We start from the raw sequence: 16,161 nt of genomic DNA, 5'->3' as shown, positions 1-16,161 counted from the left end.
GTCCGTTCCTGTTTGTTCATCTAGAATAGTATCTGGAAACTCTTATGTTGAGTCTCAGCAAATTGATCCTTTAGGTTGTTAATTTGGGCAGTCCAGTCCTCAAGGGCAAACAATTCCTTTAAGTACTGGATAACCGCAGTATGGGGGGAAATATACCCTTTCATTGTCTTCTCTGGGAGGACAACCATACGGGAGTTCACAACAAAATTCAGGTTATGCTAGAATTACATCTAGCGGTTGGGTGCAGATACTACCTCAACAACCAAGAGTTGTGTACTTGATGCAACAATGTTTACCTATGTCAAATATACCAACAACGCCAGCTATTGTGACAGTGTCGCAAGTACAAGCGCTGCCTATTGTATGCCAACCTCAGGTTTCTCAGATTGTAATGAAACAACCTCTTGACCCTGCGACTCAACCACAATTGCCAACTAGTGGAATGACACAGACCCAAACGGGTACAATTACCCCTCATCTTGGTCAAACAGTCAGTATTGGACAATAGCACATGGCTTCACAACCATGGCTGGTGCAATACATACAACCGCAATTCCAACAAGTATACCAAGGATGTAAGCAACAAATCTTTGCAAATAGTTGGCAACCGTATATTCAAAACAGTCAAAATCAACCATTCTACAATGGTTATGCCCATCAACCTTACCAAAGTTACCAGCATCAAATGCAATATGCTGGTATGCAAAGACCAATTGCTCAGGCAATTCCATCTTATCCTGGGTATGCTTCGCCTAACCTGAATCAATAGTTACCCTTCGTGGCGACTTTAGAGTTACCAGATCTAAATTGGTTAACAAATGATCCAATTGCTTACGCCCCTTGGTGGCCAGTGATTCCGCATAAACTTCCGTAAGATATTCCTAAATTTAATGGAAATCCGAGTGAAGATCTGTCGAATCATGTGATGACCTTTCATCTGTGGTGTTCATCAAACACCCTAAACGATGATTGGATTAGGCTTCGCCTTTTTCAGAGGATGTTTACAGGTCCGATAGAAAAATGGTATATCAAAATAGCAAGAGCTTCGTTTGACAACTTCAGTACCCTAGCCACAACCATTTTAACCCATTTTCAGTTACCGATAAGGTACGAAACGAGATCAGAACTTCTTACCAATTTCAAACAAACGACAGCCACTCACATATCCGATCATATTCATGAGTGGTGACGTCGTCGTAGAATGGTAAAAGTGTATGTTCCTGATCAACTTTTAGCTGAATGGTTTATTAAGTCATTATTGCCTTCCATCACAGAAGATGTGGCAAAAGGAGGAGTCATCACCGAAGAGCAAGTTATTGCTCATGCGCAATATTTACACTTGATTTATACTCAGTCTAGCACTCTCTACGATAAAATACCTGACGCTCCCAGACCGAATTTTCGGTCCCCCCTCCTCCTAAATCGAACAATGACTCTCATGTCAGCGATGGCGTGATTGGTACAACAGACACGAAATCGAAAAGGGCTACATCTAAAAAAGCCCGTAAGATTTCCAGTCAAAATGCAAAAGAAGAACTTCTTGTCTCGGAAGTAAATGCCGTCTTGACAGATAAAGGCAAAGAAACCAAGCAACTGGGAGGCAAGAAAAAAAACAAAGGGAAGAAGAAGAAACAAGAGGAATCATCACCTGAAAAATCTTCTGCAAACCCTCCTGGATATAGGAAACCAAAAAATCCATGCGTAATATGTGATGAGGATCATTGGACAAGAGAGTGTCCACATAAGGCTGAGCTTAAAAGATTCATCAAGAATTCAAAAACCTCGGCAATGTTGACTGATCCATTTCCAAATCCAGGGACAAATCTGGTTGCTAGTGAAAATGCTTCCCCATCCGAACTACTGATGTTGTCAGTTTTGAAATAGCAAAATGATGCTTTGATATTGACAAGGAACAAAGATTACGGGAATCCACAGCTGTCGAACAACAAGGATAAAGATCAACCTAATAGTTCGACAACGACTTCAACAGAAGTTGTGCCACCCATCATTCTAGAACTGACAATAAAACCGCTAAAGGGAGTGGTACACAAGTTGACATTTAATCCTCGTGCCAGAGCAGCACAAAATTATAATATAGTGGAAGATCTGGCCCAATCGCCATCCACTATGTCGACACTTGAAGTACTACAAAATTGCCCATCCCAAAAGCAGGCTTTATTATCAGCTATTGGTGGGATAGACCCAAAGGATTCTAATCTTGTGTCCTTTAATCATAAAGGATATGATCCTCAGTTACCAGCTCAACTAGCTTTCCTCATTCAAGTGAAAGCCCTCAACAAAACTGTTCATCGAAAAATTATTGATGAGGGGGCATCTACATGTATTATGTTGATGAGTTGCTGGAAAACTTTAGGATCTCCAACCTTGTCGCGATCTTCGACAACATTAAAAGCATTCGACGGATGAATGTATACCCCGTATGGTATTCTAAGTAACTTGCAAGTTGAACTAGGGGAAAAATAGTAGAAATAGATGTCGAAGTAATCAATGGAAACCTCGATTATAACATCCTACTGGGAAGACCATGGATATATGATATGGCTGCTGTTGTGTCGACCTATTTTTGGAAGATTGCATTTCCCTTTCAAGGGGGGATTACAACCGTCGATCAACAAACTTTCCTCCCCAATGGTTCCCAAGTTACGGGAAGCATTTTGATGATCCATGGAAGCCCCCATTCGCTTCAAAATATCGGAGTAGGCCTACTAAAAGACCCTATATTAATGGGGACTTTTTCCCTTCCACCTCTAATAAATCTGGTGGAGGTGGCAGCGATAGGAACCTACAATATGATATCTTCTATTAACAAGATCTCAGAAAACGATATTAACATGGATCATTTATTGGTGTTTCCTCCAAGCCAAATGGAAATATTGTAGCAATCAATGTTTCTAGCATGGGAGGCAAACCCAAATCAACGCTCATTAAGCGTTTGGATGGATAGGTCTAAGGAATATGGCACCCCTTCAGATCCTTGGTTGGAAGTGCATTACACCGACGAAGGAATTGTTCAACCAATGGTAATTGAAGGGGCACCATGGGAAGATTACCACCATCGTTCCCATCTTCTGACTTGTAAATAAGATACTCCTAATGACCTTCATCATCCATCAGTTTTTGATTTCTTATCAAATACTGTAAACACGGTGGATTCCGAGCGAAACTTGTCCAACATTGAAGAAACTATCGCTATAAATATCTCGACCAAAACGGATGTTGTAGAGAATATTTATGTTGACAAATGTTGTTCTCCTTCAGAACTGGAAATATATAACACTCTTTTTTGCGAATTCAGAGATGTATTTGCTTGGTCATATGATGAAATGCCAGGCATTGACTCGAGTATAGTTGAACATGAAATTAAGATGAATCCAGATGTCAAACCAGTACGACAACGGCTACGACAGGTGCACCCCAAGAAAGCCGCTGCCCTCAAGGCAGAAGTTGAAAAGCTTCTCCATGCTGGTTTCATTTACCCAGTTCCTCTAACTAATTGGGTATCGAACATTGTTCCTGTTATGAAAAAATAAGGAACGATTAGAGTGTGCATCGATTATAGGGATGTAAATCAAGCTTGTCCAAAAGACAACTACCCTACACCCTTTATTGACCAGATAATTGATGAATGCGCTGGATGCGAAATCTTTTCATTTATGGATGGATTCTCTGGGTATAATCAAATAAATATCCGCCCACAAGACCAGTCAAAGACTGCATTTATTTGTCTGTGGGGCACATTTGCATATCGCAAATTACCCTTTGGTTTAAAGAACGCAGGGGCAACATTTTAGAGGGCAATGAATTATGCCTTCCATGACATCAAAAACATCATTCAACCATATCTCGACGACCTTTTGGCACATTCACGAAAGCGGACTGATCATCCGCAGCATTTAAGAGCAATATTTCTACGTTGCTGACACTACAAGATACGACTCAATCCACACAAATGTGTGTTCTGTGTCAACTCTGATCATTTACTTGGCTTTGTAGTCTTAAAGGACGGGATTCGTCTCGACCCATGTAAGGTTCAGGCAATCATTAATTTTCCTCCACCTTCAAATTTGCTTCAGATTCAGAAACTCCAAGGGAAAGCAAACTTTCTGAGGAGGTTCATTCCAAATTACGCCGAACTTGCTAAAGGTTATACACGTCTATTGAAAAAGGAAGTGCTCTTCGTCTGGGATCAGGTTGTGCAAGCTTCCTTTGATGCTTTAAAAGAATCCCTAATGAAAGCATCATTAATGTATGCTCCTGATTATCAAAAAGACTTTAACCTGTATCTGGCTGCAGCAGATACAACCATCGCAATGGTTTTAGTTCAAGAAGACAATGGAATAGAACATCCTATATATTATTCGATTAAGAACTTAAATGATATAGAAAGAAAATATTCTTATGTTGAAAAGCTAGCGCTCGCAGCTATTCAAGCGATACAGAGATTTCGACACTATGTCCTCTTTCGAAAAACTAACATTCTGTCAGATTGCAACCCCATGACTTATATATTGTCGCGAGAATTGCTCAGGGGCAAATATTCAAAATGGATAGCAATTCTACAAGAGTTTGATCTGGAATTCGTAAAATCCAAGTCAAAGAAAGCACTGATTTTCACAAAATTATTATGCGATCTCCCATCGTCGTCCAACGATGAAACATCCGAAGAAACAATCGTGGATGAATCTTTGTTTCGGATATCTTCAAGCAATCCGTGGTATGGAGATATAATTATCTATCCCCAAACCAAAAAATATAGGCCTAATACCTCCCGCTCCAAACAAAAACGTATTCGATACCAATCAAAAGACTACATGATCGTCAGTGACATGCTTTACTATCGTGGTGTTGATACAGTAATGAGGAGGTGCCTCACCCATGAGGAAGCTGAAAATGTCCTGAATGATTTCCATTTAGGCGCGTGTGGGGGGCATCAATTTGGTTATGCTACAGTGCAAAAAAATTTACGAGCAGGATACTTCTAGACAACAATGTTCAAATATTGCATAACTGCAGTCAGAAGTTGCCATGCCTGTCAAATTTTCGATAGCAAAACCAGAAGACCACCCGCACCTCTGCAGTCGATAGTTGTTGTTGGGCCATTCGCCAAATGGGGCATTGACTTCATGACATGTAACCCCACCTCGACCGGGGGGCATGGGTATACCATAGTTGCAGTGGACTATTTTACCAAATGGGCCAAGGTGATGCCTACATTAGATAACACTGGTGAAACAACTGCCCTTTTCCTTTTCAATCATGTAGTCGCCAGATTCGGCATTCCACAGGCTATAGTCACAGATCATGGATCGCATTTCCGTAATCACATGATGGCCGAATTAGTTGCCAAATTAGGGTTGTCTCATGACAGCTCTACTCCATATTACCCGCAGGCCAACGGACAAGTTGAAGCAATCAACAAGGTCCTGAAGCGCATGCTGCAAAGGATGATTAGAGTCCACAAAAGGAGTTGGCACCTGATCCTGTACTCGGCCTTGTGGGCATACCGAACGTCGGTAAGGAATGCAACCGGGTTTACATCTTTCCAACTGGTGTATGGCCTAGAAGCAATCTTACCAGTTCAGTGTGAAATCTTGTCCCTCAAACTCGCAATTGACCTTCTCCCCAGAACTTCAGAAGAGGAGGCTCATTTCTTGGAACTAATCCAATTGGATGAAACCCGTCGTGATGCCGCTTTGGCTAACGAAGCCCATAAGAAACGAGTCAAGGCACAGTTCGACAAGAATGTCAAACCCTGTGTCTTCTCGGAAGGTGACTTGGTCTTGCTTTATGACCAGGAATCCGATAAATTGGGAGTAGGTAAATTCAAGTCTTTATGGATGGGCCCCTATATTGTTAAGCGAGTGTTAGCAAAAGGAGCCTATGAGTTAATGGATTATGACGGGATTCCACTGGCACAACCTCGTAACGGGTTGTACCTTAAGCGTTACTACGCATGATTCAGTGTGGTAACCCATATGCTTTTGTTACAATTTTTTTCGCTAAAAGTATTTGTTTTGGTCAAGTAAATCCACTTTTTACATTTCTCGCAGATGTCAAACCTATTGGAATATTTTGTTGGATATGCCGACGGAACAAGTCGTAGTTGGCGGAACCTATCTTCTGTGGCTTGGGCCATTTTTGATCCAAGCGGCGAGTTAGTAAGTTTCAGAGGGGTATGCATTGGTTGATCAACGAATAACATCGCTGAATATAGTGCATTGATAGAACTTCTCTCTGATGCCATCACATATGGCATACGCCGACTAGTCGTCAAGCTAGACTCACAGCTCATCATACTACAACTCACTGGTATCTACTCCATCCGAAATCCAACTATCTATTGCATGTTCCTAAGGGTCAAGATTTTGGAAAGGAAATTTGATTTTATTCAATATCAGCATATTTCCAGAAGCTTAAACACATTAAATGACTCATTGGAAAATTATGTGTTAGATAGACATTTGCAACATTTATAAAAAGAAGCATTTCATCAATATTTGCATCAGGATCATGTAACTTAACCAAAATAAAACTCTGAAAATAAAAAATATATATATAACTGTTTATGGTTTACACATAATGTTCTGTAACCAAGACAAAATTTGGTCAAATGACCCAAAACTCAAAAACTCTATGGGGCACACTAATCTAATGATGCTGGTGATAACAAGTCACCGCCTGTGCAATCATGCGTGAAAGCCTAGTCCATCGACTTGGCACACCGGTAGTATATCCCTGCAACCTCAGAGACAGCTCATCAGTCCTCACATCTGGAATATTGAGAGTGAGGCCCTCAACCTGATCCTATAATGTTGAAAGAGTCTCCGCCACATCAAGGTCGCGAAGGATAGCCCTTCCCACAGCCTCTCCTGCTGGAGCCGCAACAGGCACTCTCAGGCGTACTACTGGCCGAACGGGACCAACATCTGCATGAGCACATGAGTTCTGATTAGTCTTGATAGAATAAAGCACAAGCAAATTATAAAAGAGAAATGATAAACATAAATATGGTCAAAGGATTTACCAATGGCACCCCATTGCTCACCAACCGGCAGTACCAAATCCGGGTCACCCTGGAAGTCCATACCAGCATATGGATACTCGGAATAAACCATCTCCTGACAATTGAACCACCCGAAGAAGGTATCAGAAAATGAAATCTTAGATTGACCAGCATGTCTGGACATATGGTCAACCCATCTTCGCATCCGTGGCTCAGTCGGTGGAGGTAAACCAAGTGAAATATACTATGGCTACATCAGTGTGATCTTTTCCAAGGCGAAGGCGATCAAAATAGAACCATATCCAAAGTTCTTCAATCTTTCATTTTTCACCTTGGTCAACTGTTCTTTCATCACAAGGAGTACTGCATCACACGAGTTGAACACCTTCGGTTCGAGACATTCTAAGGCGTACTGCATATAAGACCGGTTGGCCACATGAAGAGCCACATCACCAGCCATCCTACCAAAGGTGAACAGAATGGTCCTCAAAGACCTGTCAGTGACATCTCGGATGATGATCTTGCCATCTTTACTCAGCTGAGATCCCTCTCTGCAATACCTGCAAACGTAATCTATCACAGATTCGCCTCCACGGGCCGAACCTAATAAGGAGATAGGGGCACCCTGCCTCAATAAGCCGGTCAAAAAATAGATGTCCACAACAGTCAAGGGGATGTATTTGCCCTTAATCTGGAACACTTGGCTGGTAGGGTCCCAAGCATCGAGCAAATACTGCAGCAAGTTGATTTGTTGCCTCATGCTAGAGATGCGGAAAAAATTCAGCAGGCCACAGTTCCGTAGTGCATTTACTGTAACTGGATCATGTAAAGCAAGCATGTCCTATTCTTCATGCTCACGTTCTTGCCATGTAATAGGTATTTTTCTCCAATAAATCTCTGAAAACAAACAAGAGAAGAGTTAGATCCTGACTTGGTGAGAAACAGGCAAAAGTTTCCATTGAAAACTGTGCACAAATTTCCTTCCTTGCGCCCATCGCACCTCCAGCATTGTTCTGGGTGCGTTGCATGCCAACTGTCCGGTGAGTAGGCCATCATGCAATGCACCTTTCGATATAGAAAGGGTTCGATGGAGCCAGAGCTAGTTTTTCAAACCCCAAAGGCTCAAGAAAACCAGAAATCAGGCTTAGAATGCAAAATGGAAAAGATGAAATGAAAGAGCTCAAGTCTAGCTCCTACCTGGTCCAGACGGCGCCAAAAATCGTCCACAGAATCTCCCGGAATCAGCTGGTGAAAATCAAAGGGGAAAGCACATCCAAAGCTCCAACAAGCCAAAGTTCAAATGAAATGGTAAAATGAGGGGTAAAAGCACTTTTAAATTACTTTTTACGTAATTCAAGTAAAATATTAATGTATTAACTCATTTTCCAAACATGTATTATTCATTTCTAACTAGTTTGATGAGGCAATTGAGCATGCAGTGCAACCTTTGAAGGAAAAAAATCATTAATGGTAAAGTCAAGAAATGACCATTATATCGAGCAGTTTTAACGCGGAATTCAAGCTCATTAAAAAATAAACATAAGCAATGAGCAAGTGTTTCCCCCAGCATTTAAGCTCATTAAAAAATGAACCAATTTCCGGTAAATAACCATCATGAGTGTATTACTTCAGCCTTTGAAGCCTTGGTCGTGTTCTCATCATCACCTCCACTCTGTATTGGCCGATCATTCACCTCCACTTGATTGTTTACCCCTTTTGAGGAATAGCTGTGAAGAGTGATCTTGTTTAGCCATCGTTGTGACACTGCCATGATTGGAAAATTCCAAACCTTACCTGGAATCAGCTGCTACCTGAATCTATCACTTGTTCCTCAAAAAACGAGTCTCCTTTAAGCTCTTTTCAACTGACTCGTAAAATATGAAAAGATTGCCGAGCCATTGGCCTCTCCAGCTCGTGAAAGTGACCAGAAGTGCTATCCCTCCTTAGATTTTAATCTTTTTGGACCTGATGGATTATTACACAAAAAGATCGAGCACTTGTCTTATTCGGCTCGTTAAAATTATTGAAAATTCATCCCTTTCGTATTATTTTATACTTTTTCAGACTTAAGGGATTAGATGACGAAAAAGGATTTTGGAGTTTCCTTTACGTTCCTTTTTAGACTCTCTAAAATTGAAAAGGACCGAGTTATCTTTGTCGTTAAACTCGTTAAAACCTAATAGCGACAAACTTGTCCATAACAGACAAGAACGAGTTTCACTATCACTAGGCTCGTTAAAACATAGCGATGGGTTTTCCCGAAGGGAAAATTATAGAACAAGCATATGTTATCCTCCTCAAGCTTGACAAAAATAAAGAGGTACTGGTCAGCAATGACTCGGGAAAAATTGGGAAGAAAACTTGAAGAAACTTTGTTGGTAGCAAATCGCTCTTGAACCTAACACTTTCACTCCGCATCCAAGTCGGGTTGGGTTGTTCCATTCACTGGTCACATCACCATGGTTCCATCACACCATCCACATTTGGGGTTAATGCTACCAATCCATCATGTCAGTGTCACCGATATGTTCAAGGGAAGTCGCTCAGAGAATTCACCTGTGTCTCACCCACTGCAATACATTTATGCTCCATTCTTTCATGACCGCCACCCTGAACCTTATATCACCAAATCGTTTTCACCTCCATTAAAATAATTTTCTCCATTCCATGTCATTGATGTGGGATTCATTAAGGCCCTCCTATGATGGACCGCTTCTTGTCAACATCAGCTCATTATCCAAGAAGTCGATCTAGGAACAACCCTTTCAGTACTTTGAAGCTTGCATGCCTCCATGGCAATTTTCTCACTTCCGGCGACAGGTTTACATCAATGACCTTCGACCGAAAGATTTTGCGTGGTGTTCGACGCCAAGTCCTTTACTCACACCGCGTAAATTGTACTGTAGTACCTTGAGGGTCATGATCATTATCGGTGATTCCTCTCGCGCCTGTTAACGGCTTACATCATTGGCTGGTAATCAGGCGATGTTTTTCCATGTTCGACTCCAGAACATCTCTCACATGGATCGAATTGTACTTAGAGTGAAGATCGAATGAGATTGAAGACCCTAGATCTAGTTTCATCCATCCGAGCTGTGATATATATTCATGAAAATAAAGACATCAAATGTACATCATTGCTGCATAGATAATCATCCAATCAAAGGGATGATGTCTCTACCAGAATCATCAGTCTACACTCAGACGATTGTCTGTCTCATGTACATGAAAAATGAATTTATAAAGCTGAGCATGGGAATGCCTGCCTCAACTAGGTCATGAAAATATTATGAAGATAATGTATTGTATTGTATCTTATTACAGGTCTCCTTCTATCTTGAAAGAACTTCGGATCCTCATAATAAATCATTTCACCCGACATAAAAAAGATTAATGACCTCATGCTTTAGGGGGCAACTGTTATAGACATTTTTAGGCACTACAACCCCAAGCATAAATGTCCATAAACCAAGGGCTCCTAAGTCCCTAAAGGTGTTGTTCCAACCCCTAAAAGAACAAGGTCAACTGATTACAGCATCTCCCAGAAGTTCTCCATGAAAAACAACTCAGAACTGGTCAAAACTGGACCATTTCACCTGCTCCATAGGCAAAGTGCATTGCATCCCACCTAAATACACATAGTAGGTGCATTGCATGTCAAAAATCCCTTCTATGGGGTGCGATGGGCGATAAGGGACAAATGGCAGGGTCAATCCGCAAGGTGGAGAAGCACAGAATCTTCCAGAAACTTCTCCTTTGACACTTGCCTCTCTGAATTCGACCAGGGATGAGTAAGAGATCATCAATCTCCAAGTGGAATCAAGAACTATCAGAGGGAAGACACTAATCAAATCTAAAGCTGACTCACCTCCCTTGCAGACATATATATATGGATCCCTCATCCCAGAGATCCAGGAGGCTGGAATTTTACATCTTGTAAGGAAGTGCTACTGGTTTCTTGGTGCAATATCATAGTGTTGGGTGATCTAAGCTTTTCATGAGGTGAAGAAGGGCTTCTTGCTGAGAGGATCATGTTGGGTGAGAACAATTGGTTGTAATTCTCTTGGCTCTTTCTTGATTATCAATAAAGCTATTCAAGTTTTCATCCATACTCTTGTATGATTTATGTTTTATGCATTTGTATGGTCAATTTACATTTGATCCTATATTGTTTATGATAATAGATCTATGTTCTCATATAGTGTTATGCTGCTTTGATTCTATAGGTACTATGTGAAGCTGGGACACAAGAAAGCAAGTAGAAAAGGACTATCAGAAGAGAGTGGAATCGAGAAAGGAACCAAGCGCAAGACAGAGGTTGGTCTCCTTTATTCTTCTCTCATATATCTCTCATAAAGGAAAATGAAAGTAGTTTTAGTTTATTTGTTTCTAAGGTAGCTATCAGCCTTAGTGGGATTAACAGCTTTATATAGACACTATTCTCGGTAGCACTCCTCAACACTCATGGCACACCTTAACATGCTTTGGAACAATACACTAACATTCCTTGGCACCTCACATGTCTTGGAACATTTTTGTACCTAGAACATCTTTGTACCTAGAACATCTTACCATGAGTAGGGCGCAAAAGCACATGTTAGCATGCCATAGCACAACATAGAACTCCCCTATCATGTGTTGGCATTCCTTGTAGTCCCTAGCATGTCCTGGAACTCCTTGCCATAATATTGCATTGACAAAAATTAGCACTTGGCACACATTGGCACTTGGCATGTATTGGAACATATTACTAGTGTGCCTAGCATGCCCCTTTCTAAAAAGATAAAGTCCTGACTTATTAACCCTCTTATGTGTTCATTTCCTTTCATTTTAGCTTGGTTATTCTGTTTCTTCCTTGAAATTCCTTGATGCATATTGTCATACTCTGGCACCTTGCACATCCTAGCATGTCTTAGCACCTGGAATGCCTTGGCACTATTTGACAGATGTTAGCACACCCCAAAACTACCTAGCACACTCTAGCACTTCTTGACATTCCTTGATATTCCCTGGCATGGCTTACCCGTTCTTAGCATACCTTGTCACTCCCTCCTTGGCATGACAACTATCACTGATTGACACTCCCCAACACACCTTCATATTCATTCACTTCCATGCATTTTGACCTAGTGCTTCCTTGTCTTGTCCTAGTACCCCTTAACACTCCTCAGCATGCATTGGCACTCTCTATAACACCTTAGCACTCATAAGTGAAGAATGAAACTTGTAAGCAATGTTACCAGACTCGGAATAGACAATAAATCGGTAAGGAAAAAGAGCTAAGAGTTTTAATTAGATTGGAGAAAAATCAGAAAAAAAATTGGGAAAAAATCTGTGAATTCAATAAATAAAAATATACACATATATTGAATTAAAAAAAAACGTTTTTCATTGATATTCAGTAAAGCCATGTCCAAACAATTCATAATATCAATAGATGTCCAAAATATCATCAATGAATAAGCATCTCATATAAGTTATGAGTCCAAACATGATCCAAACTACTAAGTCATGACTCCTAACTAGTGACTACATAGAACTAGAAGCAACTACTTCGAAATGTTTACAAACAACTACATACTAATTAGAAAAAATAGTAACTAAGAGTCTAAGACTCTTAAGAGTGATAACTAGAAGTGATTCCTCCCACTCCTTCGCTTGCTTGACTCTCAAAGTTCTTCAAGTCATGCAGGCTTAAAAGAGGAGCCTCCTCTAATTGGACCTAATCTGCTGCATTTGTAGTTTGCAAATCCATCTCTTCAAGGTATATTGGTGAATTATCCAAACCTATCATTATCATGAGACATTGAAATGTTAATTTAAGTTTGACTTTGAACTTAAAAGTTTAAACTTTAAATTCCAAATCAGATTATGAAACCTTCAAATTCAAGCTCTCACCTAGTATTTTCTTGTTGCGAAGTTGTGGATTGTAATGGAAAAATACAAGGTCATTTAAGAACTTTTGTGTCAATCAGTTGCACTTCTTAGAATGTATTTTCTCAAACATGCTCTAGTTTCACTCACAACCTGAAGCACTGCATGCTTGGTTTAAGATTCCAATGGCAAATCTCTTCAAATCTGGTGTATCACTACAAAATTTTTGCCACCAAATACCTAGCAAGTGGCAAGGGTTCGTGAGTAGATGTACTAAATACTAAATAGTAAAAGCTCAAAAAGATAAAAAAATAATAAAACATTTAACATACAAAATAAAGTTTAAACAAATTTAATGAAATGATAAAGCCTTCAAGCCTCAAGGGGTACCTGGCAACACCTTAGACCTTTCTCGTATAACACTGGTATAGGAAAATAGACACGACTTTGAAACTATGGATTAGAGAAGCACCTTTCAATGCATTTCATAAGTCCTCTATGAACCTCCCCAACCTCATTAAATTTTCTCTTATCATAAAAATACTATGGGTTTAAGAAGTACCTAGCAGCATGTAAGGGGGATTGCAATTTCCTATCCCAATGTGCATCAATAATGTCCCAAAGAGTCATATGCTTTGCCTCCTCATCCCCATAGCTTATTTTGATGGCATCCTTTGCGAGATCCATCACCTCATAAATGTAACCCATAATCGGTTTGTCACCATCAGCCATCTTGAAAGTTCAAGATTTCAAATTTAAATTAATATGAAACATTGAAAATAAAAAGAATCTTGAAATGAAATTTAAAACATGAAAAAGTTAAAATACTTAAAGTACCTGCGAACTCTAACAAGGGACTCCATCACAAAAATAATCTCTTCGACATCTTTTCAGAAACCATCATTAAACACAAGTGCAAAAACTTCAATGCCTTCAAGTGCCTTTGAATGTTTATATCCCATCCACTCAAGTCCCAAGTACATCCTCTTCAGATTTATCTTTTGCGCAACCACAAATTGCAAAGATATGAAATTTGTTGCAAATCTAGTCACTACAGGTCGAACAATTTCTTTGCCTTTAGTGTATTTTCTCATGGTGTTTAGGACAATAATGTGGTTGTATAGGTATTTGGTTATGGATTTTTCCTTCTCCATAACCCCATGTATCCAATGAAGGATATCAATGTCCTCAAGCATTAAATCTATACAATGGACAATAGAATAGGTCCAAAAAATAGTAGCGTGCCTAATCTAAAAAAGTCTACTAGTAGCCATATAAGTAGCTACATTGTCGATGAAAATTTGTACAACGTGTTCTTCTCCCACTTCTTAAACAACTTCCTCCATCATTTCACAAATAAGTTGTGCAGTCTTAACTTTGTCTGAGGCATCCACTGATTTGAGAAACATTGTACCTACTGGACAAGATACAAGGAGTTTTATTAAAGTTTTATTCCTTTGATCTGTCCATCCATCACTCATGATTGTGCACCTTGTTTCTATCCGTTGAAGCCCTGAAAATTGGGTCTAAAATAACGGGGATACCCACCCGGTCCAATCCTTGGTTAGCAGCTCCTTTTCCGTTTGGTATAGTGGGTCCAACTGGGGATATGGGACAAGTTTCCCAATTTATGTGTGTGTGTGTGTGAAGAATTGATATTTCCTTTCTAAAAGTTCCTAAGTGAGATGCTCTAATTCTAACTCTAATCTAATAACATGAAAATTGTATTCTAATAAGCAGAAATATCTAAGTCTACACTAACCTGGGGTGTAATCCTTTGGTTACGCGATCTAAAATGATTTCAGATAGCAATCGATAATAAAGATCATTCAACTGTTATGAGAAAAAAATTCAATACAGATAAACCACTTTGTATAAGAAGTTAGATGAAACAATTGTGAAAGGCATATCACATAATAAGATACTCATACATTAAGCATAAATAAATAGCTATCACCATACAAAAGTGCGAAATGATAACTAAGACATGCACGCATCAATATATAAATAACGGAACATGAATATCACTTTTAACACAAAGGCAAAAATAGTTAAGAGATAGAAGTACCATTTATAACTAGTACTACTCATGAGTTTCAAGCGATAATGATTTATCTCTTCTTAATCCAACATCCACTAAGAGTATAGAAGTGCAACATCAGTAGCAGATATTAAATACATATATCAATAAATCCTATTCCATTCATTCATCAAAACCTCCTCGGACAGTACAAAAGTGCATGTTTCGAGGACAAGTTTTTGATAAATTTCAGGACCCTTATCTAAATGCGTGAGAAGGGTTTAAAAACTAATAACTAAATCTAAAAATAACTTATTACAAAAATGTAGGATACGGTTTAAATGACCCTCCTTTTTTCAGGTAGAAATAAAGCAAAATTAATACTAATATTGAATCTAAAACTAACAACTAACTATTTCTGTATCTGATCCTTGAAATCACAAGAATTCAACATTTGATTGAGAAGAGTCGGTTGACCGACTTCAGACTTTAACTATCCCGCAAAAACGGAATTGGCAAGAGCTGGCGCCATCTTCTCGGCAGAATTGATGATGCATTTGAGTCATACACTGGCTGTGTGGCTTTACCAAATATGCCCAGTAAGAATCCCAATTCAACTTAGTTAATCTTTTGATTGATTCTGTGTTGGGTCCCTATAATACTAGTGATTACCCCATTACTATTGTAGTTATACCCCCTATTTATATTGTTGTGCCCCTATTACCCCCATATTGTTATTTCTGTGCCCCATAGAATCCCTCTATTGTTATTTTTGTGGCTTTATATTATTATTGTTAGGTCGGCTGGATTATATTGTGACTCCTTAGACTCCTATATATAGAAAGGAGGTTTCTTCATTTGTATCATCGAAGAATTGTCATTTATGTAATGTAAAGGAGGTTGCCCCCTCGAAGAGGCTGAATTCTAAGGCGTTGATCTTTCTTTTCTATCTTTTCTTGAGCTGGTTTCATAACATTTGGTATCAGAGCTTTGGATTCTAGGGTTTCGCTGCTCCAAACAGGTCATCGTGGCATTTTCGCTATAACGTTTTTTCTGTGATGTTTCAGAAGTCACAAAAAAAACCCATTTGAGAAGAAATCGCGCTGAACATTGGGTCGGAATTTCAGATATTTTCGCGCGATATTTGTGGAGATATGATCTGAGGAAGTTGGTCTTTTTGCAGACTCCTGAATTACATTCAAAACAGGTGACCTGGGGAAAATCGTCATAACTTTCTCTCTGG

This window comes from Pinus tabuliformis, chromosome 4_2, assembly GCF_031772625.1.
Source record: "Pinus tabuliformis cultivar Carrire ecotype Pingquan chromosome 4_2, CPIR1, whole genome shotgun sequence".
NCBI classification, from domain to species: Eukaryota; Viridiplantae; Streptophyta; class Pinopsida; order Pinales; family Pinaceae; genus Pinus; species Pinus tabuliformis.
This window is presented reverse-complemented; position numbering follows the sequence as displayed.